Consider the following 26,432-nt stretch of genomic DNA (forward strand, 5'->3'; position numbering starts at 1 on the left):
GGATATTTTCCCAAGCTGCTAGTTATTCTTAGAAACCATTTCTTCTGCCTCCTTGATTAAAAGGAAGCACAGAAGCCATCTGTTGTTAGCTAAACAGCTGTAACTGGAAACTGATAGCCTTGTGGGTGGAGTGTGGGAGGTTAGACGCGCTCATTCCTGATTTCCTAACTGGTGTCTGCAGTGTCTTAAATATATGCCTGATGGTGGCTCAAAACACGGAGCCCTCTACTGGGCTCTGTGCTAACTCCTGTCCAGGGAATTTTCTGGAAGGAAATAGACCACAGCCGGTGTAAGGGAAAAATTCTGAGAACCAAATAAAGCAATGAGGTATTCATTTGATTTTGTACACATTTTGAAAACTCCTTGGAAGATACAATATTTAGATCATAACATTAGCTCATTTTCCCCTTTCCTTTTTGTTGGCCACACCTGACATGTATGGATATATTGTTTATTTTTTAAAGTTAATAACTAAAATAGTACACTTTTATCAGCACTCTGGAAAGCAAAACTATGTACTTTTCCAACATCTGTAACTTTATTGTCTTCAGAATCTTAATTATCATTTTTTTATTTTTATTTTTTTTTATTTATTTTTTTTTTAAATTTATGATAGTCACACAGAGAGAGAGAGAGAGAGAGAGAAGCAGAGACATAGGCAGAGGGAGAAGCAGGCTCCATGCATCTGGAGCCCGATGTGGGACTCGATCCCGGGTCTCCAGGATCGTGCCCTGGGCCAAAGGCAGGCGCTAAACTGCTGCGCCACCCAGGGATCCCTTATTTTTTTAATATTAAAATTCAGGGCAGCCCCGGTGGTTCAGCGGTTTGGCGCCGCCTTCAGCCCAGGGTGGGATCCTGGAGACGGGGGATCAAGTCCCATTTGGGGCTCCCTGCATGGAGCCTGCTTCTCCCTCTGTCTCTGCCTCTCTATGTCTCTCATGCATAAATAAGTAGGATCTTTAAAAAATATATTAAAATTCATATCCACCTGGGGGTGGTGAAAAAAATATATGTTCTGTGACTCAGCATTTTTTCCCCAGAATCCCTTATCTCCAGCCACACACTGGGGCAGAGGATGTCACAAAACCATTGGATTAGGTGCTTTGAAAACCCTTTGGTAAGATTCTCTAGGTATTATAAATACTGGAGTAGGCTTATTCTTTGCTTCTCCTATAACCTAGTTAGTTAAGAGATTAACGAAAGAGAATACATTCTCAATTTCAATACAATGACATACTTCTACATCTATTAAAACAACGGCACTAATTTGGAAAGATGCCATTATTTTTACTGCCAAGTGAATAAAAATAAGTTGCAAAGCAGTAAGCATTCACTGATCTCATTTTTGTTAAAAAAAATTATGTTGGTATAAGAATAGCAAAATGCTCAGAAGCATCACAATTATATTTTTAGGAGGCCTAATTTGGCAATGTTTTTTTTTCTTTCATGATGTCCAATTTGTCAGTTATTCAAATATCTGCCTTTGTTTTAATTTGATACTTCCAATGTGTTTTTTTTTAAGTTTGCGTCTTTTTGTTTTGTTTTGCTTTTAGCATTCAAAGCTTCTATGCCAATGGAATTTCTTTTGGTATAAGGAGTAAGATAGATTTCAAGTTTTCATTTTTTCCCCAAATAATTACCAGCAACCCTAGAAATGTTTGGAATTCATTGGAACTTGTCAGGGAAGTAGCATATAAGGAAAATAGTGAAAACTTTTAATCGAAGAAAAATTTCAGAACCCTTTGACTATCTGCTGTTTTACAAGCAGTGAGATATAGAGGAAGAAATGCCACAGAACAGGCAATTAAATTAATCACCACCCAGAAATAGAACCATGTCAGGACATTACTATTCAGGAACAAATCATAGCACCTGGAAATGCATGCTATTTTGGCATCAAAATCTCCAAGTTGGGCACTTGGGTGGGTCAGTGGGGTAAGCGTCTGCCTTTGGCTCAAGTCATGGTCCTGGGGTCCTAGGATCAAGTGGGTGAAGTCTCACTTCAGGCTCCTCACAGGGAGCCCGCTTCTCCTTCTGCCTATGTCTCTGCCTCTCTCTGTGTGTCTCATGAATAAATAAATAAAATCTTTTTAAAAAGGCAGAAGGGATAGATTTGAAGAGATAATCAGTGAAACATTAAAAAAATATTTATAGGTGTGTTTCCTTTACCCATGTGTTAGGTAAAACTGTTGGATGAAAAAGTATTGCTGGACATACACCCCTCACAAAAATGAACTTGCAGTGGATTAAAGACTTACATTTAGGGCCCAACACCATAAAACCCTCATAAGAAAACACCAGGGAAAAGCTCCTTGACATTGGTCAGCAGTGATTTCCTGAATATGACACTAAAAGCACAGACAACAGAAAGAAACAAAAACAAGGGGAACGACATCAAATTAGAAAGCTCTGGCATAGCAATGGAGATCACGACAACATGGAAAGGCAACCTATGGAATGGGAGAAAATACTTGCAAATCATGTATTTGGTGATGGGTTAACATTTAAAACATTAAGAGCTCACAAATTGAAAGGGGAAAATGAACAATCCAATCTAAGTACAGGCAGAGGATCTGAATAGACATTTTTCCAAAGAAGACATCCAGATGGCAAATGGACACATGAAAAGATGCTCAGTGTCACTCATCATCAGGGAAATGCAGATCAAAACCCAGTGAGATATCACCTCACCCCTTTAGAGTGGCTGTTACCAAAAAGATGAGAAAGGGGATCCCTGGGTGGCTCAGCGGTTTAGCGTCTGCGTTGGGCCCAGGGCATGATCCTGGAGACCTGGGATCGAATCCCACGTCCGGCTCCCTGCATGGAGCCTGCTTCTCCCTCTGCCTGTGTCTCTGCCCCTCCCCCTCTCTTTCTCTTTGTGTCTCATGAATAAATAAATAAAATCTTTAAAAAAAGAGTTGTGGATTTTAATTCTATCTAGCATCTCTCTTTAAAAAAAAAAAAAAGATGAGAAAGAGCAAGTGTTGGCAAGGATGTGGAGAAAAGGGAACCCTTGTCCACTGTTGGGAATGTAAATTGGTGCAGCCAGTATGGAACACAGCATGGAGGCTCCTCAAAAAATTAAAAAGAGAACTGGCATATGATCTACCAATTGCACTTCTGGATATTTATCCTAAGGAAATGAAAGCACTAACTCAAAAAGATTTTGCAACACTATGTTTATTGCAGCATTACTTATGATAGCCAAGACATAGAAGCTGCCTAAGTGTCCATCAAGGGATGAACAAGGAAAACACACACACACACACACACACACACACGCACAATGGAGTATTATTCAGCCATAAAAAGAAGGAAATCCTGCCATTTACAACAACCTGGATGGACCTAGAGGGTACTATGCTAAGTGAAATAAGTCAGACAGAGAAAGGCAAATGCTGTTATGATATCACTTCTATGCAAAAAAAAATTTTTTTAAAGACAAATAGAAACAGAGAAGAGTGTTGGTAACCAGAGCTAGAGATGCAAGGGAAATGGAGAGATACTGGTCAAAGGATACAAACTTCTAGTTATAAGATTAACAGTTGGGGGATCTAAGGTATAGCATAGGGATTCAAGCTAATGATACCGTATCATGTATTTGAATGTTGCCTAGACAGTAGACCTTAAATGTTTTCACCACAAAAAAGAAATGGTGGGACACCTGGGTTGCTCAGCAGTTGAGCATCTGCCTTTGGCTCAGGTCATGACCTGGGTTCCTGGGATTGAGTCCCGCATCAGGCTCCTCACAGGGAGCCTACTTCTCCCTCTGCCTATGTCTCTGCCTCTCTCTTTGTGTCTCTCATGAATTAATAAATAATCTTAAAAAAAAAAAAAGAAATGGGGCAGCCCGGGTGGCTCAGCGGGTTAGTGCCGCCTTCGGCCCAGGGCATGATCCTGGAGACCCGGGTCGAGTCCCACATCAGGCTTCCTGCATGGAGCCAGCTTCTCCCTCTGCCTGTGTCTCTGCCTCTCTCTCTCTCTCTCTCTCTCTCTCTGACTCTCATGAATAAATACACAAAAATCTTATAAAAAAAAAGAAATGGTAACTGTGATGAGATGGAGGTGGTGGTTAATACCATGGTGATAATCATTTATTTATAATGATTATCATAAATTTATAAATGTATTAAATCAACACATCCTACACCTTAAATTTACATGATGTCATATGTCAATTATATCTTAATACAGCTGGGGAAAAGAAACATAAAAGACAAAAAACAAAAAACATTGCTGAATGGGTTTGATTCACTATGAAGATTAAACTATTGTCAGACACTGTAACTACATCTACTCATATTGATATTGAATATTGAATAGTGATATTGAATATACTAATTATGAATCATTTTTATATGTATGATAATGAAAATAATCCTTTATTATTAAGTAGGCTTTACAGTATTGGAAAATCTCCCATAGTGGACTAATAGGATAATGATACCCAACCTTGGTTCTGCATGAGGTTTTCATCTGTGAGGCTGAGCATCTCTTATATAATCATATAGAAAACGTCTCTCTTGTCAATTACCTGTTTCAACTTCCTTTATTTAAATACTTTATTTATTTATTCATGAGAGACACAGAGAGAGAGGCAGAGACAAAGGCAAAGGGAGAAGCAGGCTCCCTGTGGGGAGCCCGATGTGGGACTCGATCCCAGGACCACAGGATCACAACCTGAGCTGAAGGCAGATGCTCAGTCACTGAGCCACCCAGGTGCCTCTCCCTGCCTGTTTCAATTTCTTGCTCATTTTTCTGTATAGTTGTCCAACTATTTTATTTTTTAAGGATTTTATTTCTTTATTTATTTAGAGAGGGAGCGCGCACGCCAGCATGAGCAAGGGGAGGAGCAGAGGGGGAGGAGGAAGGAGAATCTCAAGTAGACTGTGCACTGTGCATGGAGCCCAATGCAGGGCTCAATCTCACTAAGCCACTGCTTAACCAACTGAGCCACCCACATGCCCCTGTCCATCTATTTTCTTAATGACATTTTATATTCTGGTTATTTTCTAATCCTTTGTCCATTATATGCATAGAAAATATCTCTTTCCAGTCTGTGGCTTTTCATTATTTGATGATGTTTAGATTAATAGATTTTATTTTGCTTTTTTAAATAGTTTTTTAATATTTTATTTATTTATCTCAGAAAGAAAGCAGGAGTGATGGGGAGGGGCAGAGAGAGAGGGACAAGCAGACTCCCCACTGAGTAGGGAGTCTGATGCAGGTCTCGAATCCAGGACCCTAGGATCATGACCTGAGCTGAAGGCAGACATGTAACCAACTGAGCCACCCAGGTGCCCCTGTTTTAATAGTTTTTATTTGAGACTATCCCAAGCTTATAGAAAGGTTGCAAGTTTAATAAAAATGACTTTTTTCCAAACCCCTTGAAAGTATGCTGCCAATGTGATGCCCCATCATCCTTGGATACTTCAGTGTTTTCTATACACAAGGACTTTCTCCTGCATAACCAGAGGACAACCAGCAAAATTAGGAAATTAACACTCCTACTCTCTAATCCTCGGATGCCATCAGGTTTCTCTTATTGTTCCAAAAGTGTTCATTATAGTGGATGAATCCAGTTTAGGATTATGTTGAGCATCTAGCTTTCATGTCTCTTTAGTGTTGTTCAGCCAACAGTCTGTCTTTGTCTTTCATAACCTTTTGAAGATCACAGGGCAGTTATTTTGTAGAATGTTCTGTAATTTAGATTTGTCTGATGTTTCCTCACTATTAGGTTCAGGCTATGCATTTTTGTCAAGGATAGCACAGAAGTGATGCTGTGTCCTGAGTGCATCCAATCAGATAGCATGTAATGTCCATTTGTCCCATTACCAATAATATTCATTGCAATTGCTTGATTAAAGTGGATCTGCCATGCTTCTCCACTATAAAGTTACTCTTCTCCCCTTTGTAATTAATGTGTAATTTATGGAGAGTCACTTTGAGATTGTGCAGATAGCCTCTTCATGTATTAATTTAATTTATTCATCAAATAATTTATTCATGTGTTTATATCAGTATGGACTCATGATTCCCTATTTTATTCTAGGGGTTATAATCTGTTACTATTTTTATTTTTTTAAAGATTTTATTTATTTATTCATGAGAGACACAGAAAGAGAGGTAGAGACATAGGCAGAGGGAGAGGCAGGTTCCCTGCTGTGAGCCTGATGCAGGACTCCATCCCAGGACCCCGATCATGACCTGAGCCAAAGGCAGAGGCTTAACTGCTGAGCCACCCAGGTGTCCCCCATTATTTTTTATTTTAAAAATTGAATATTGTTTTTATTATACAAATTAGGAAAAAGAGAAGAATGAAGTAATACAAAAAGAAAACAGCAAATCTGAATAGTCATACAAATGGTTACATATAGGGATGCCTGAGTGGCTCAGTGGATGAGCCTCTGCCTTTGACTCAGGTCGTGATCCTGGGGTCCTGGGATCAAGTTCCGCATTGGGCTCCCTGTGGGGAGCCTGCTTCTCCTTTCGCCTAGGTCTCTGCCTCTCTCTGTGTGTCTCTCGTGAATAAATAAATAAAATCTTTAAAAAATGGTTACCCATAATATATGTTAGTTATCCCTAGAGCACAAATAATGAAATTCTCACAGTTAAATATTCATGTAATATGATTTTATGGTACTATTTTCAGATGTCAACCTAGCATTTTTTTAGTGCACTGGTGAATCAATGTCAGAGGTTGAGCATATCCTTCCTAGCTGAAATAATAGAAATAATAAGACATTCTTGAGTGCTATGTATCAGGTGCTGTTCTAAGTGATTTACACATATTAACTCATCTACATTTTATAGATGAGAAAACTGAGGCACGAGGGAAGGGGGTAACTTAACCAGGGATGTATAATGAGTATGTGGCAGACTGAGTAGCCCAGGCAGTGTGACTCCTGCCACCACGTACTTGCTTGTTTTTCTCTATTGCTCCTCTAACCCCTTAATTGATTAATTTTTTTGTAAGGATTTTGTTCATTTATTTGAGAGACAGAGAACACAAGCAAGGGAGGGGCAGAGAGAGAGAGAAGCAGATATGCCATGCAAACATTAATTTTTAAAAAAGGAGTGGCTATATTAATATCAGATAAAGTAGACTTCAGAGCAAAAAAAAAAAACTTAGTAAAAATGAAAAGGGATATTGCATAATGATAAAAGGATCAATATACCAGGAAGACATAACAATCCTAAATGTGCAAGAACCAAACAAAAGAGCCTCAAAGTACATAAAATAAAAACTGATGCCCAGCAGTCAGAATGGCTAGTATCAAAACCACAAGAAATAACTAGTGTTGTACATTGTTGGTGGGAATGTGAATTAGTGCAGCCCCTGTGGAGAACAGTATGGAAGTTTCTCTAAAAATTAAAAATAGAAATCCCATATGATCCAGTAATTCCATTACTGGATATTTACCCAAAGAAAACAAAAACACTAAAAAAAAAAAAAAAAAAAAAAAAAAAAAAAAGAAAACAAAAACACTAATTCAAAAAGATACATGCACTCCCTATGTCCATTACAGCATTATTTATAATAGCCAAGATATGGAAGCCACCCAAGTGTCAGTCCATTGGTAAATGGATAAAGCAGATGTGATACACACACACGCACACACACACTCACTCACTCACACACACTGGAATATTACTCAGCCATAAAAAAGAATGAAATCTTGCCATTTACAAGATGGATGGACCCAAAGGGTATTATGCTAAGTGAAATATGTCAAACAGAGAAAACCAAATACCATATGATTTCATTTATATATGGAATCTAAAAAACAAAAGAAACAAACAACAACAATAAACAGAAACAGACTCATAAATACAAAGAACAAATTGGTGTTGCCAGAGGGGATGAGAGATGGGGAAATGATCGAAAGGTGAAGAAGATTAAGAGGTACAAGCTTCCAGTTATAAAATAAATAAGTCATAGGGTTGAAAAATACAGCACAAAAAATATAGTCAATAATATTGTAATATTGTACGGTGACAGATGGTAGCTGCACTTATTGTGGTGAGCACTGTGTAAGGTATAGAATTATCAAATCACTATGTCGTACATCTGAAACTAATGTAACATTGTATGTCAACTATTCTTCAATAATAATTAACAAAAAACAAATGGAGCTGAAAGGAGAAATAAACAAATGTACTGTTATAGTTGAGGACTTCAACACCCACTCTTTTTAGATTTTAAATTCAATTAATTAACATATAATGTATTACTGGTTTCAGAGGTAGAGATCAGTGATTCATTAGTCTTATATAACACCCAGTACTCAGTACATCACGTGCCCTCCTTAACGCCCATCACCCAGGTACCCTGTCCCCCGACCCAGCAACCCTCAGTTTGTTTCCTAGTTAAGAGCCTCTCATGGTTTATGGTTTGTCTCTGTCTGATTTCATCTTGTTTTATTTTTTCCTCTCCTCCCTTATGATCCTCTGTTTTGTTTCTTAAATTCCACATAGGAGTGAGATCATAGGATAACCATCTTCCTCTGACTTATTTCGCTTAGCATTATATCCTCTAGTTCCATCCACGTCATTGCAAATGGCAAGCTTTTATTTTTTTTGATGGCTGGGTAGTATTCCATTGTATATATACACCACATCTTCTTTATCCATTCATCTGTCGACGGACATTGGGGCTCTTTCCAGTTTGGCTATTGTGGGCATTGCTGCTATGAACATTGGGGTGCAGGTGTCCCTTCGGAAGAAAGCAGGACTTCAATTCAACACCCACTCTTATCAATCGATAAAACTACTAGACAAAACCTTAGCAAGTAGATGGAAGGTGTGACCCATTCAACACCAGCAGAAGACACATTCTTTTTAAGTGCCCAGCAAAGGTAGAACACTTATTCACAAGTATGCCTCCAAGTAGGTGGGGGCTGTGGAAACTCATCTCCTCCCTCGGCAGGAAATTCGCCACCGGCAAAATTAGGGCACAGACAATGCACCATCTCTTTATCTCTGCGTGGGATCGTGGGATCTTGAGCTCACCTGCCTGCTGGGCCCTGCTGACCCCAGAGGTGAGAGGAATGTGGAACCCGATTAGACCTCTCTCTCATCTGTTCAGTGGGTGAGGACAGAGACTCAATTCACTTCCTCCTGCTGAGGGGTGGGGGTAGAGTATCAGCTCCACGTTCCCCTGATGAAACGATCAAATGTGGCCATGGGGTGGGGGCAGGTGTGTGTGTGTGTGCCCACATGGATTCTCCACTGATGTCTGGCTGGTGCAGGGCTTGCATCATCTAAAAAGCTTTTTGTTGTTAGTCTACCTGTTTTCCGGGACCTTTGGCCAAGGGGAACAGGCTTTCCTTGTAACTTTTTATTTATTATTTTTCTTCGGTGCCTGTTGGCAGTTGGGAATTGGAGGCTTCTGGAGCCCCTGTCCAAGATCTACAGGTGGCAATGAGGAAATTCACTGCTGTGTTATTTCTCAAGTCCTGGAGTCCCTAGGAAGTTTGTCTTCTTTCCACCTTTCGGAGTCTTCCTGTGTTTGTTGTTACTTATGGGGGTGTTTAGTTGTAAGTGGGAGGGCTTGGGAGGAATGGGGCTACTCCCACTTGGTGTGAGCTAGAAGTCCTATTTTTTTAGAAAGATTTTATTTATTTATTTATGAGAGATTGAGAGAGAGAGATAGAGAGGGAGGCAGAGAAAGAGGGACAAGCAGGCTCCCCGAGAAGCAGGGAGGCCAATGTGGGACTTGATCCCAAGACCCTGGAATCACAACCTGAGCGGAAGGCAGACGCTTAACTGACTGAGCCACCCGGGTACCCTAAAAGTCCTATTATTATTTATTTTGGTGCTTAAATTGTCCAGATTTGACCCAGTGAGGACCTCTTGGAGCTGCCTGCCGTATCATTCCGATATATCCCCATCATTCTCTGAGCAGTCCCTTACTTCCTGGCACAAGAATGTTCCAAACTCAGCTTGTATTTTTCCTTGCTCAGCCCTAGGATAAGTGATTTCTCCAAAGAGACCTGTATCCTTTTGGGGAGAGTGGCATTTGGAAACCACTAACGAGGAGGGGGCTAGCAGATACCCCTTTCATCCCCCTGGGCTCCAACACAGCTTTTCCAGATAGAAGGCGTGTGAAGGCCAAGGTTGGATGTGCTTCTTACCACAGTACACACTCCTCTTGCAGCACCTGAGGCCCCCACTGGCATCCGTCGCAACGGAGGTGTGGCTTTGGCTCTGGGAGTGAGCTGCCGCTGGATCAACCCCAGACATAGCTGGAGGGTTCCGGAAAGATCCGAGGGCAGAACAAATGAATGCCTTAGCTTGCTCGCGCGCAGAGCAAGGAGGCTGCATATTGGAGCAATTGGTGCATTCCTGTTTCGCCCCATCCCTCATGGGGCGCAGGCGTTCTGCCACTTGACTGCGGTTGTTAGGCCCGGAGGGTCTGACCTTCCAACACCCAGGCACCCCGCCGTGGCTTGCTCCCGCGGTGGAGCCTTGTCGCCCCCTGCAGCATCCCCCCACCTCTACGCCCCTCTGCCATCCCTGTCTCCCCGCCTCTTGGGACTCCCTGGGCTCCGTGGCGGACCCTTCACGTTCCACCACAGTCCCTCCTTCTAGGTCTCCCCCAGCCCTGCGCGATTCCCCGCCCCTTGATGTTAGTGTGTGCCTCTCATGGGGACAGGCTGCGCAGCCGGGTGGCACTTTGGAGGCACTTGTGCCCTTGGCGACAGGGGCGGGGCTTGTGGGGGGTGCTGCAGGGAGCGGCGAGGACGGAGTGAACCCCCATACCCTAGTTAATATGCAAGACCCTATGGGTTGCTTACTGAGCGCCAGCCACCGTGCAGGCGCCGGATACAAGTCCTGTCCTTTAAAACCTCATGAAGTCTCATATATTTACCCGTATTTTCTTTCTTTTTTTAAAAGAAGCCTTAGAGAAGTAGAAATGATACACAAAGTATTATGCATATTCAATGTACACATCTTGAGGAGTTTGGATATATGCATGTGCCCGTGATGCCATCACTACAAACAAGATACCAAACATATCCAATGCCTCCAAAAATTTCCTTGTATTCTTTTGTGTGTGTGTGTGTGTCTGTGTGCTTTTCTTTTGGTGACAAGAACATTCAACATAAGAATCATCCTCTTCATATATTTCAAAGTGCACAATACGTTATTGTTAACTCTATATGACGTGCATTGTTACCTATATAGAGACACTATGTTGGACAGCAGATGTCTAGAGCTTATTTCCTCTTTGCATAACTGAAATTTTGTACCCATTAGACAACACCTCCCCATTTCCTCTTCCTCACCACCTACAGCCCCTGGCCCCCACCATTCTACTCTCTGCTTCTATTTTAAAACTTGACTATTTTAGGTACCTCATATAAGTGTAATCATGCCGTGTTTGTCTGTGATCAGCTTATTTCACTTAACATAAATGTCCTCTAGGTTCATCTTTGTGGTTGCAATTGGCAGGATTTTCTTCTTTCCAAAGGCTGGATAATATTTCATTGTATGTAGATACTACATTTTCTTTATGCATTCACCTGTCGATGGGCACTTAGGATGTATCCATAACTTGGGTACTGTGAATAATGCTGCAATGAACAGGAGAATGGCAGAAATCCCTTCAAGATCCTGATTTCAATTCTTTTTTTTTTTTTTTAGATTTCATTTGTTTATTCATGAGAGACAGAGAGAGAGGCAGAAGGAGAAGCAGGCTCCATGCCAGAATCCCAATGCAGGACTTGATCCCGGGACTCCAGGATCACTGGAGAAGGCAGAAGCCCAACCACTGAGCCACCCAGGTGTCCCCTGATTTCAATTCTTTTTTTTTAATGTTTATTTATTTATGATAGTCACAGAGAGAGAGAGAGAGAGAGAGAGAGAGAGGCAGAGACACAGGCAGAGGGAGAAGCAGGCTCCATGCACCGGGAGCCCGACGTGGGATTCGATCCCGGGTCTCCAGGATCGCGCCCTGGGCCAAAGGCAGGCGCTAAACCACTGCGCCACCCAGGGATCTCCTGATTTCAATTCTTTTGGATAAAAACCCAGAAGTGGGATTGCTGGGACATATGGTAGTTCTATTTTTTTATTTTTTGAGGCTTCTCCATACCGTTTTCCACAGTGGCTACACTGATTTACATTCCCAACAACAGTGCACAAAGATTCCAACTTCTCCACACCCTCACTAATACTTCCTTTTTTTTTTTTAAGTAATAATCATCCTGACAGGTGTGAAGTGATATCTTATTGTGGGTTTGATTTGCATTTCCCTGATGTTAAGCATCTTTTCATGCACCTGTTGACCATTTGTATGTCTTCTTCAGAGAAATATCTGTTCCAGTCCTGCCCACTTTTACTTTGGGTTGTTTGCTATTGAATTGTAGGAAATTCTCTTTTTTTGAAATTCTTTTTTTTTTTAAAGATTTTTGTTTATTTGAGAACAAGAGATAGAGAGAGATGAGCACAAGTGGGGGTGGGGGGGGGTAGGGGCAGAAGGACAGGGAGAAGCAGGAATGGGATGAGCCCAACATGGGGCTCGATCCCAGGACCCTGAGATCATGACCTGAGCCTAAAGCAGGTGCTTAACTGAGTAAGCTACCCAGGTGCCCCTCCCCCTTTATTTGAAATTCTTGTATTATCAGATGGCTTGCAAATATTTTCTCTTTTTCCACAGGTTGCCTTTTCACTCTGTTGATTGTTTCCTTTGTTGTGCAGAAGATTTTCAGTCCAATGTAGTCCCACTGGTCTATTTTTGCTTTTTGTTGCCTGTGCTTTTGGTGTCAAATTTAGGAAATCATTGCCAACATCAGTGTCAAGGAGCCTCTCCCCTATGTCTTCTTTGAGGAATACAGTTTCAGGTCTCACGTTGAAATCTTTTTTTTAAGATTTTATTTATTTATTCATGAGACCCACAGAGAGGCAGAGACATAGGCAGAGGGACTCCCTACAAGAAGCTGGATGTAGCACTTGATCCCAGGACCCCAGAAACACACCCTGAGCCAAAGGCAGACGCTCAACCACTGAGCCACCCAGGGTTCCCACGTTTAAGTCTTTAATCCACTTTGAGTTGATTTTCATGAATGGCGTTAGATAGGGGCCTAATTCCATTCCTTTGAATGTGGCATTTCTTTCTAAATGAAGAGACAGGCTCAAGGATTTGGCCAAAGTCCTGCAGCTCCTGGGGAAGCCCAGATCAGGAGAAGGTGCCCTGAAGATGCAGCAAGTGGTTCTCCCTGGCTAGATGGGGAGAGAATAGGGGAGGATGGAAAGCAGCAAAGCATAGGCTGGGGTTGTCCAGGCCTCTTTGCTCCCAGTGAGGTCAACGTGGCTCCACATTGTCCATCTCTGGGCCTTCCTGGGCAGCCGGTGACAAAAACCCTGAGGAACTTGGGGCTTCTAGGTCTGGGGGTTCACAAGGGGCTGACTCCATTGGAGACTGCCATACCCCTTCCTGAACATCTGCCTGGGGAGCAAGTTCCAAAGACAGACTTAACTCACATAGTTGCTGCTTTTCTGCATTCTTTTTGTTTGTTTATTACATTTTTGCAAAACATGTATGAATCTCTGAACTTGGTGCACGTGGGTGGCTTAGTTGGTTAAGCGTCTGCCTTTGGCTCAGGTCATGATCCCAGGGTCCTGGGATCGAGCCCCATGTCAGGCTCCCTGCTCAGTGGGGAGCCTGCTTCTCCCTCTCCTTCTGCCCCTCCCCCCTCATTTTGTCTCTCTCTTTCTCTCTCCTTCAAATAAATAAATAATCTTTTTAATTTTTTTTTGTTTTTTAATTTTCATTCATTTATGATAGTCACAGAGAGAGAGAGAGAGAGGCAGAGACACAGGCAGAGGGAGAAGCAGGCTCCATGCACCGGGAGCCCGATGTGGGATTCGATCCCGGGTTTCCAGGATCGCGCCCCGGGCCAAAGGCAGGCGCCAAACCACTGCGCCACCCAGGGATCCCAATAAATAATCTTTTTAAAAAATTCTTGAACTTAGAGTATTTCTACAAGTATTTAAATTTTATGTAAATGATGTCAATGCATGCGTTCTTACACAGTGTGCCTTACTCTCTCAACATTATTTTCTGGTGATTATACCTTCCTTGGGTTTAGTACAATAACACCCCACAGATTGTATTATTCATTTTTTAACGGTATTTATTGATTTTCTTAAAAAGATTTATTTATTTGAGAGAGAGAGAGCATGAGCAGGAGGGCCAGAGGGGGAGGAAGAGAAGCAGACTCCATGCAGATCAGAGAGCCCGAGGCAAGGCTTGATCTCAGAACCCTGAGAACACAACCTGAGCTGAAACCAAGAGTCAAACCTTCAACCTATTGAGCCACCCAGGGGGCCCGTATGTATTGATTTTTCTTTAAGATTTTATTTATTTGAGAAAGAAAGAGACACAGAGAACAGGGGCAGGGGGAGGGGCAGAGGGAGAGGAACAAGCAGACTCCTGGCTGAACAGGGAGTCCCATGTGGGGCTCAATCCCAGGATCCTGAGATCATGACCTGAGCTGAAGTCAAACACTTAACCAACTGAGCTACCCAGGTGCTCCAATGGTATGTATTGATTAACAAACATTTTTAAATTGAAAATAGAAGGGTCAAATGATCTTTCCTGTGTGGTTTGTGTGTTTATATCTAATTTAAGAAATTCTTTTTTAGGGCTGCCTGGATGGCCCAGTCAGCTAAGCATGCGCCTTTGGCTCAGGTCATGGCCAGGAACCTGCTTCTCCCTCTCCCTCTGCCCCACCCGCTCATGCACTCTCTTGCACTCTCTCAAATAAATAGATAAAATCTTTTTTTAAAAAAGGCATTCTTTTTTATCCTAAGCTTAAAAAGGTGTTTCCTTACAACTTCTACTACAATCTTTAAAGTTTTGGGTTTCACGTTTATGTTTCAATCCCCTTACAACTGATTTGCATGTAAAGTATGAAGTAAGTGTCTTTTCATATGTTTTCCCCTCATATGGATACCGGGTTATCCCAGCTACTGATTAAGATATCCATTCTTTCCCCACTAATCTGCTGTCTGTCTGTGTCGTAAGTCAAATGGATCTAGACAGTTCTGTTTCTGGGCACTGGGTTTTATTTGGGGTGTTTTATGTTTCCTTTCAACACTCTCACATTGCCTTGGTTACTACATGTTTATAATCTTGAAATCTGTTGGGCAATTTCCCCATGGCATTCTTTTTTAAGAGTGTCTGAAGCCATTACACTTCCATGATCTTAAAGTCAGCTTGTAAAGGTCCTCGGGGAAACATTTTTTTTTCTTTCTCAAGTTGTTATTTAAATTCCAGTTCGTTAACATACAGTGTTATGTTAGTTTCAGTAGAATTTAGTGATTCATCACTTGCCTACAGTACCACCCAGTACTCATCACATCACCCAGTTACCCCATCCCAGCCACCACCCCCACCTCCCCTCCAGCAACCCTGTGTTCTTTATCGTTAGGAGTCTGTTTCCTGGCCTGCCTCTCTTTTTTCCCCCTCTAAGTGCATCTGTTTTGTTTCTTAAATTCCACAGATGAGTGAAATCATATGGTATTTGTCTTTTTCTGACTTATTTCACTTAGCATAAGACACTCTAGTTCCACGTCATTGCAAATGGCAAGATTTCATTATTTTTATTGCTGAATAATATTCCATCTTGTGAATGTATGTGTGTATATGTGTGTGTGTTCCACTTCTGTGGAGGCTGAGAAAAATTAAGGCCATTCCACCTCAAGTTTAGCATTAGCACAAGTACAGCCATCTTAGGCCCCTGGGAATAAGAGCTGAACTTTACAGGAAAAACTGCAGAATGTCCTCAGCAGGAATCCTATATCAGAAAGACAACAAAGCTCAGAATTGCCCTCAGCAGAGAATCCCATATCAGATCTTAAGAAACTCCCCCACCCTTTCCCCCATATTGGAATGGAAAAAATAAATTCCTCCACCCCTTCTGAAAATCCCCTAGACCAGCCCATAAAAAACCCAGCTATAACCCACTTCAGGGTCCAAGCCCCTGCTCTGCTGTGTGGGGTATACTTGGACCCAAGCTCGAGCTTGTAAATAAACCCTCGTGTACTTGCATCAGTGTGGGCTCCTTGGTGGTTTCTCGGATTCGCAATCTTGGGCACAACACTTCTTTATCCATTCATCAGTCTATTTACCCAAAGGATACAAAAATTATGGAAAGAGCCCAAAAGTCCTCAGGAACACTTTTTAAGATTTTTGCCTAGAAGTGCATTGAATATAAGATTAATTTGGTGACTCTCAACATCTTGCTGATGTTGAGTCTTCCCGTGGATGAATGTGGTATTACTCTTCATTTATTTTGGTCTCTTTTTCTGTCTTTCCATAAAATGTCATAATTTTTTTTACATTTGTTTTTATTGAAGTCTAATTTGCCAACATATAGTATAACACCCAGTGCTCCTCAGTGCCTGTCATAAAATGTCATAATTTGGAGCACCTGGGTGGCTCAGTGGTTGAGCATCTGCCTTCAACTCAGGGCATCGAGTCCCATATTGAGCTCCCCGCTGGGAGCCTGCTTCTCTCTCTGCCTGTGTCTCTGCCTCTCTCTCTGTGTGTCTCTCATGAATAAATAATTTTTTTAAATGTCATAATTTGGCCATAAAAGATGACTCTGGAGACAGGTGCATGAGTCAAAATCCTGAATCTGCTCAGGTGCTCAACTTCTGGGAAAGTTGCTTAACCTTTCATAGCATCTTTAGCTCCAAAATGGGGATAACATCACTCCTTATGTCATAGGACTGCCTTAAGGATTAGATATGTATATAATGTACTTTGTACCATGCAGGGCACACAGTAATTGCTGTAATTATTTTCACAGTTCTTCCTAGATTTATATGTAGGGTCTTATATTTTTAGCTGCTATTGTAGATGCTATATATTTTTTGATAGACTATTTTTTAGCGAAATTTTAGGTTCACAGTAAAATTGAGAAAGCAGAGAATTCCCATATACCCCTCTCATACACCCTCTCTCATTATCAACATGCCCTACTGGAGTGGTACTGTTCCAATCAATGAAAGTAGATGCACACACCATTATCACCCCAAGTCCACAGCTTATATTAGGGTTCACGCTTGGTGTTGTACATTCTACAGGTCTAGAGAAATGTACAATGACATATGTCCACCACTACAGTATCATATGGAATAGTTTCACTGCCCTAAAAATCCTCTGTGGTCTGCCTAATTCACCCCACCTCCCCCAGCCACTGGCAATGACAGATCTTTGTATTGTCTCCATAGTTTTGTGTTTCCCAGAATGTTATATACTTGGAATCATACATTAGATAGTTTTTGCAGACTAGCTTCTTTTACTTAGTGTGCATTCAAGTTCCCTCCATGTCTTTTCAGGACTTAATGGCACATTTCTTTTTAGCACTGAGTAATAGTCTATTGTCTGGATGTTCCACAGTTTATCCATTCAGCTACTGAAAGATGTCTTGGTTGCTTCCAAATTTTGGCAATCGTGAACAAAGCTGCTATAAACATCCATGTGCGTGTTTCTGTGCAGACATAAGTTTTCAGCTTTTTTGAATAATTACTTATAGCTTCAGCATATTTGGATAATACAACTCCATTGCCAAATTATATGGTAAGTATTCTTAGTTTTGTAAGAAAGAAAATAACTGTCTTTCAAAGTGGCTGTACCATTTTGCATTCCCACTAGCAATGAATGAAAGTTCCAGTTGCTCAACATCCTTGCCAGCATTTGGTGTGTCAGCATTCTGGATTTTCACCTTTCTAATAGGTGTGTAGTGGTATCTCATTGTATTTTTTTAAAGATTTTTATTTATTTACTCCTGAGAGACACACAGAGAGAGGCAGGGACATAGGCAGAAGGAGAAGCAGGCTCCCTGCTGAGCAGAGATCTCTATGCGGGAGGCTTGGAGGCTCAACCCCAGGACCCCCGGGATCCCCTCAATAACTGAGCCACCCAAGTACCACTCTCATTGTATTAATTTGCAATTCTCTCCTGACAAAAGATGTGGAGCATCTTTTCTTATGCTGATTTGCCATCTACGTCTTCATTGGTAAGATGTTTGTTCAGAGCTCTTGCCTATTTTTTTAATCAAGATGTTCATTTTCTTTTTTAAAAAAAGATTTCATTTGTTTGAGACAGAGAAAGAGACAGCGAGCACAAGCAGGGAGGAGAGTCAGACAGAGAGGGAGAAGCAGACTCCCTGCTGAGCAGGGAGCCTTTCCTGGGATTCTATCTCAGGACCCCAGGATCATGACCTGAGCCAAAGGCAGATGCTTAACCAACTGAACCACCCAGGTGCCCCAGGATGTTCATTTTCTTATTGTTGAAATTGCATACTTTAGACAGCAGTCCTTTATCAGATATGTGTTTTGCAAATATTTTCTCCCAGTCTGTTGGGGAAGGTCATGGAAAAGACAAGACTGCCAGTTGACTCATCAGGAGGACCTGGGCAATTAGAGGCTCCTTACCCCCTCCCCTGTCCTTGGAATGTGGGCTTTACTTGCCTTTCCCTCTTCTGGAGGCTGCTCTGAGGACACAGCCTTGAGATAGTGATGTGGTGTTGGGACTACCAGCATGGTATATGTGACTGAACCTACTTAGGGCCTCTGTATAAACTTTTAAGATTTGATAGGCGGGGGTGCCTGGGTGGCTCCATCCATTAAGTGTCTGCCTTGGTTCAGGTCATGATCCCGGGGTCCTGGGATCGAGCCTGCCCCATAGAGATCTCTGCTCAGCAGGGAGCCTCCTTCTCCTTCTCCCTCTGCCCCTCCCCACTACATATGCTCTCTCTCTCTCTTTCAAATAAATAAATAAAATATATTTTTAAAAAAGATTGAGGGCAGCCTGGGTGGCTGAGCGGCTTGCCTGCCTTCAGCCCAGGGCGTGATCCTGGATTCCTGGGATCGAGTCCCACGTCAGGCTCCCTGCAAGGAGCCTGCTTCTCCCTCTGCCTGTGTCTCTACCTCTCTCTCTCTCTCTCTCTTTCTCTCTCTCTCTCTCTCATGAATAAATAAATAAAATCTTAAAAAAATAAAAAATAAAAATAAAAAAAGATTGAGTGAGTGGGTGCGGGGATCCATTCATTTGCTGCCACCCAAGACAAGCCTGGTATGTAAGCTCCTTTAAAAAAAAAAAAAGATTTTGTTTATTTGTGAGAGACACAGAGAGAAAGAGAGGCAGGGAGAAGCAGGCTTCCTGCAAGGAGCCCGATGTGGGACTCGATTTCAGATCCCAGGATCATGCCCTGAGCTGAAGGCAGATGCTCAACCACTGAGCCACCCAGGCGTCCCTGTAAGCTCCTTTTGCTTATTAAACCTGTCCCTTGGGCAGTCCCGGTGGCGCAGCGGTTTAGCGCCACCTGCAGCCCAGGGTGTGATCCTGGAGACCCAGGATCGAGTTCCACATCGGGCTCCCTGCTTGGAGCCTGCTTCTCCCTCTGCTGTGTCTCTGCCTCTCTCTCTCTCCCTGTGTTTCTCATGAATAAATAAATAAAATCTAAAAAAAAACCCTGCCCTCTACCAATCTGGAATGGGCTTACCTTTCTTCCATCTCTCTCTGCCCTCCCTGTTTGGGGGCCAGTTTCAGATTACACCTGGGAACCTCCCAAGCAGCTTACAAAACCAACAATTGGTGAGCCATCCAGGAGACCAGAAAAATGGGCCTTGAGAGTGAGATATCCATGGGGGAAATCCTGAGTTGGCCTTGGCTGTTGACCTCTACGTGGGGAGGGGTGGCCCATATGTCAGATGCTGTGGACCACCATGTGAGTACAAGGTCACCTTGAAAATGCTGACTGCTTTAAGGGGTTTGTTTGGGGAACTGTGCAGTACACACATTGGCAAAGAAGGGAAATGCATGGTTGCCACAGTGAACTGGCCTCTCCTCTGGGCATTCATCTGGCCCCCAATGCCCAGCTAAAGGTAGGAAGTTAGAAGAAAAGCTAAGGTTGGAGAAGTATGTGTGATTGTGCACTACTCTACTAGCTTCGGGGTTGGCAGACAAGGTAGGGAAACAGGATAATGAGTTAGAGGTCTTTTTTTAAAAAGTAATCTCTGCACTCAATGTGGGGCTCGAACTCGCAACCCCAAGATCAAGAGTCGCATGATCCACCAACTGAGCCAATCAGGCACCCCCAGTGAGAGGTCTTATTGCATGTTGTTTGGCAAAGCTAGGAGAGTCTAACATGCTTCAGTTTATGATCTGGCAACAAAGACCAATTAGGATGCTAAGAGGTGGAATTTCTAAGAAAGTTAGGAAAGAGAAGAGGAGGATGAAGAAATGCATGAAATGCCCCCATGCCTTTTGACCCCTCATACTAAGGAAAATTTTAAATAGCAATTACCCCAACACTCCTAGGAGAAAGCTTCCATTCTCTCTCTGTCCCAGGAAGTTGTAAATCATTTCATGTCTTTGAAACATAAACACTCCAGGAGATAACAAAAACATTGACCACAGCGACCAAAGACAGAAAGGGAGAGGCTTTTAAAAATACAGACTGTTGCAGGAGTTCACTAGCCCCTAATCCAGTCCACAGCCTCCATAAGATCACAAATATCAGTAAAAAGCATTAGCTGTGTGAGTGGGCACCCGATTCGTGGTGAGAGTTTCAGGGTGAAAGCTGAATAGGTAGAAAGTTGCAGAAGGTCTGCAGAAAAGGAATATTGAGAAAAGAATTTTATGTGTAAGAAAGCGAAAAGATTATATTAGTCAACAAGAAAAAATAGAGTTTTAATGTCAAAAGTACACCAGTACCAAATTAGAATTTGATTTGCTCTCTGTTAAGAGGGCAAAGTTTTGTTAGATTATTGGCCTGTTCTTAATATGAAATTGTAGGGACGCCTGGGTGGCTTAGTGGTTGAGCATCTGCCTTCAGCTTGGAGCATGATCCCACGGTCCCAGGATCGAGTCCCATGTCGGGCTCCCCGCAGGGAGCCTGCTTCTCCCTCTGCCTATGTCTCTGCCTTTCTCTGTGTGTCCCTCGTGAATAAATAAATAAATAAAATCTTTAAAAAAAAAGAATCTGGGGCCATCATCTGGAATTCCCAACTAGTGAAGGATTAGCAAATTGATTATATCAGCCCCCACTCCCTCTGAGTAAGGGCTCTAGATATGCCTTGGTTTGTGTGGACACGGCATCTGGCCTAACCCACGTCTTTCCCCTGTTGCCAAGCAGACCAGACTACCACCATTAGGGGATTTAATTTTTTTTTTAATTTTTTATTTATTTATGATAGGCACACAGTGAGAGAGAGAGAGAGGCAGAGACATAGGCAGAGGGAGAAGCAGGCTCCATGCACCGGAAGCCCGACGTGGGATTCGATCCCGGGTCTCCAGGATCGCGCCCTGGGCCAAAGGCAGGCGCCAAACCGCTGCGCCACCCAGGGATCCCCATTAGGGGATTTAAAAAAATAATAAAACTATGTAAAGTTACCATCATTGACAAAACAGTGATTGCGGGTCATATTTCAAAAGTCATGACATGCAGGGGCACTTTGGGGGGCTCATTTGGATAAGCATCTGACTCTTGACTTCAGCTCAGGTCATGATCTCATGGTCATGAGATTGAGCCCCGAGTTGGCCTCCTTGCTGGGCATGGAGCCTGCTTAAGATTCTCTCCCTGCCCCCCGCCACTCCCCTCCTTCACGCACACATGGTCTCTCTCTCTCTAAAAAAAGAAAAAAAGAACATGACATTGAGCAGAGGTTCCATCTCCCCTGTAACCAACAAGCAGCAGGGTTGGTAGAAATGAAGAATGAAATATTAAAACAACAGATTAAATTATGAACAGGTAAAAACCACTTTGGCCAGGTGGATTAAAGTACTGAGCTAAGCTTTATTTTTTAATATATTTTTAAAAGATTTTATTTATTTATTCATGAGAGACACACACACACACACACACACACACAGAGAGGTGCAGAGACACAGGCAGAGGGAGAAGCAGGCTCCATGCAGGGAGCCTGACGTGGGACTCGATCCCAGGACTCCAGGATCAGGCCCCGGGCTGAAGGCGACGCTAAACCGCTGAGCCACCAGGGCTGCCCCTAACCTAGGCTTTAATGCATTAAAATTGGTCATTAAAATGACCAATCAGCAGGACCTGTCGTCCCGTATTCCAGAGTGAGGTCCCCTGATGAAGCACCTAACACGTAAAGTTGTTAGAACAGCCATTACCTCAACTCTCACTGTGGATCAATGTGCTATGCTGCTGAGAACACCAAGTCCCATCAAACCTGGGAAAGGCATTATCTACTGGGATTTACAATGGGATATCCCAGGATATCCCACCAGGATGGGTGAGTTACTCTGCACCCCTGGGTGAGGGGGAACTACTCAATCTCCACTGGGATTTCATCATCCTTCTGCAAGCCAGAACCATTGAAATGAACTATACCTGAAATGGAGCATGCACCACCAAATGAGGGGATAAAGGGGGGGGGGTCCTGGTTTGACATATCCCGTCCCCAGTCCATCTCCTCACACTTGACAGTGCTGCCTCCCCCGGCCAGCATATATGGTGTGCACAACCTGGTCAAACCCCTAAGGTTGCAAACCTCCCTCTCCTGAAGGCCAGATGAGCACATTCAGTTTTGCACGGGTCCATTTGGCCACCTTCTTTTTTTTTTTTAATTTTTAATTTTTTTAAATTTATTTTTTATTGGTGTTCAATTTACTAACATACAGAATAACCCCCAGTGCCCGTCACCCACTCACCCCCACCCCCCGCCCTCCTCCCCTTCCACCACCCCTAGTTCGTTTCCCAGAGTTAGCAGTCCTTACGTTGTCTCCCTTTCTGATATTTCCCACACATTTCTTCTCCCTTCCCTTATATTCCCTTTCACTATTATTTATATTCCCCAAATGAATGAGAACGTATAATGTTTGTCCTTCTCCGACTGTCTTACTTCACTCAGCATAATACCCTCCAGTTCCATCTACGTTGAAGCAAATGGTGGGTATTTGTCATTTCTAATAGCTGAGTAATATTCCATTGTATACATAAACCACATCTTCTTTATCCATTCATCTTTCGATGGACACCGAGGCTCCTTCCACAGTTTGGCTATTGTGGACATTGCTGCTATAAACATCGGGGTGCAGGTGTCCCGGCGTTTCATTGCATCTGACTCTTTGGGGTAAATCCCCAACAGTGCAATTGCTGGGTCGTAGGGCAGGTCTATTTTTAACTGTTTGAGGAACCTCCACACAGTTTTCCAGAGTGGCTGCACCAGTTCACATTCCCACCAACAGTGTAAGAGGGTTCCCTTTTCTCTGCATCCTCTCCAACATTTGTGGTTTCCTGCCTTGTTAATTTTCCCCATTCTCCCTGGTGTGAGGTGGTATCTCATTGTGGTTTTGATTTGTATTTCCCTGATCATTTGGCCACCTTCTTTGTTGCCGCCATGCCAATGTTACAGCACACATAGAAACCTTACTAAATTCACTCAGTAAGCCTGAAACGATAGCCAACGAAGCCTTGTCCTTACTAAACACTTGACATGTGTCTGATGAGAAAAGCTGTCCTCCAAAATAGGATGGCCTTCGACATTATTATTGCCTTGCCAGGAGGCATATGTACCATTATCCAAACAGAATGTTGTGTGTTGATAGCTGATGGGTCTGCTAATTTATCATCTCTATTAAATCACATGAGGACACAAGTGAACGCCTTGAGTGATCCAATCCCCAGCCTAGGGGACTGAATAATCAGTGGTTCAGATCATGTAGCTCTCATGGAAAAAGTTGTCATTGATTTTGGAATCATTGTCTTAATTGATGTTTTTCTCTTACATGTACTTATATTGTTGCCATGGCGTCTGCCTCTAATGCAGCCAGATAGCTGCCAAAGGAGCCACCTCCATGCTAGTGAAACCCCTTGCTGGCCGCTCATGTCCCATTGTGGAAGGGGGAGGGTGTGTGAGATTGTAAGAGCCAGTCGTGATGGGTAGAGTGTTGGGGAAGCTCACTGAGAAGACGTGATCAGTGATTGACACATGAGCTGAACCTGGGCACTCGGAGGCTCCTCACCCTCTCCCCTGACCTTGGAACACGGGTTCTACTTGCCTTTCCCTCTCCCAGAGGCTGCTGCAAGGACAGAGGCTTGAGATAGTGATATAGTGTCGTGAACACTTGCATGGTACATGTAATTGAACCCGGTGAAGGCCTCTCTCTATATAAATATTTCAGATTTGGCGCGTGGGTATAGAGATGCACTTGTCTTGCTGCTGCCCAAGACAAGCCTCTATGTAAGCTCCCTTTGTTTATTAAACCTGCCATCAGGGGGCGCCTGAGTTGCTCAGTGGGTTAATAGTCTGCCTTTAGGTCACCATCCTGGAGTCCTGGGAATGAGACCCATGTCTGGCTCCCTTGCTCAGCGGAGTATCTACTTCTCCCTTTCCATCTGCCCCCACCACCAGCTCATGCACTTGTGCTCTCTCTCTCTCAAACAAATACATTAAATCTTTAAAAATAAAATAAAATAAACCTGCCACTACCAACCTAGAGTGGCCTGTCTCTTTCCTCAAGCACTCCTTGCCCTCCCATTTGGGGGGCCAGTTTCAAATTACACCTGGATGGCTCCGAAGGAGCTTACAAACCCGGTCTGTGGCTTACCCTCTCGTTGTTTTGAGATACTATTTTTCAATTATGTTTTCTAAATGTTTACTTCTAGTGTGTAGAAATGCAATGGTTTTGGTATATCTAGCCAATATTACATCAAATTTGCTGTTTACTTCTAATTCTTCTCATTATTATTTCCTATTCTTCTAATTATTATTATTATTATTATTAATTTCTAATTCTTTCTCTGTAGTCTTGGGTTTTCTGTATAGACAATCATATATTCTGATAATGACCATACTTTTTCTTTTTTCCTTTTTCTTCACACACACACACACACACACACACACACACATCTCTACACTCAACAAGGGGCTTAAACTCATGACACTGAGATCAAGAGTCGTATGCTTTACTAAGCCAGCCAGGCGTCTCATTCTTACACATATTATATCCCCCTTTTATCTTCCTGCGCTAGGTAAGACTTCCAATAGAATATTGAATAGAAACAGGTGGTAATGGTTACCCACATGTTTGTCAGTTTTTTGCTCTTCATTCTTCCTTTCATCTCCAACCTTTCTTGTATTGCTGTTACTCTTCACCACTTAGAAGTGACAGTCTGGGGGCAACCCTGGTGGCTCAGTGGTTTAGCGCCGCCATCAGCCCAGGGCATGATCCTAGAGACCTGGGATCAAGTCCCACATCAGGCTCCCTGCATGGAGCCTGCTTCTGTCTCTGCCTCTCTCTCTCTCTGTGCCTCTCATAAATAAATAAATAAAATCTTAAAAAAAAGAAGTGACAGTCTGTTGGTAATAAACTTGCTCTGGCTTAATTTTCTGAAGTGTCTTTATTCTGCTTGCAGGTTTAGTTGGGTAAGCTCCTTTTACAAATATCATCTTTATAGAGATCAATTTGGCTTACAAGAAATTGCACATATTTAAAGTATGTAATTTGGGGGTGCATGGGTGGCTCAGTCCATTAGGTGTCTGCCTTCAGCTTGTGTCATGATCCCAGAGTCCTGGGATCAAGCCCTGCATCAGGACTCCCTGCTCAATGGGGAGCCTGCTTCTCCCTCTCCCTCTGCCCCTCCTCCTGCTTATGTTCTCTCTCTCTCTCTCTCTGTGTATCAAATAAATAAATAAAATCTTTCAAAAAATAATGTAATTTGATAAGTTTGATGTATGCCTTAATGAAACCATCATCACAGTCACAAGACTGAACATATCATCACTCCCAAGAATTTCCTCTTGCCCCTTATCTATCATCTATCTTTCTATCATCTATCTATCTATCTATCTATCTATCTATCTATCTATCTAACTATCTTTCTAGGCTACCACCAATCTGATTTCTGCCACCATAGATTAGCTTGCTTTTTCTAGAATTTCATACACATGGAATCATACAATATGTATTCTTTCTTGTGAACTTCTTTTTTTTTTCTTGTGAACTTCTTTTATGCAGCAGTATTATTTTGAGATTCATCAGTGTCATTGCTTGTATCAATAATCATTCCTTGTATTATTGCTGAGTCGCATTCCATTGTACGGCTATCCCACAGTTTGTTTATTCATCCACCTGTTGATAGACATTGGGTAATTTCCAGTTTTTGTCTGTTACAAATAAAGCTGCTATGAACAGTTGTATACCAAAGGCTATATAATCATTTTATTGCTCTGGTCATTCTTGTGGGTTAACAAGTAAGACTTTGCATTTAAAGGACAATATCTAGTTTATTTATACCATCTATCCCAACACCATGCACACATATTTTCTGTTGAGGTTTTTTTTTATGATGTTACAGATCAAGTTTAGAAACCTTTCACAAGTAACTTGGGGCATCTGGCTGGCTCAGTCAAAAGAGCGTGCAACTCTTGATCTTGGGTCTTGA

This window comes from Canis aureus, chromosome X (assembly GCF_053574225.1).
Source record: "Canis aureus isolate CA01 chromosome X, VMU_Caureus_v.1.0, whole genome shotgun sequence".
In the NCBI taxonomy this organism is placed as follows: domain Eukaryota; kingdom Metazoa; phylum Chordata; class Mammalia; order Carnivora; family Canidae; genus Canis; species Canis aureus.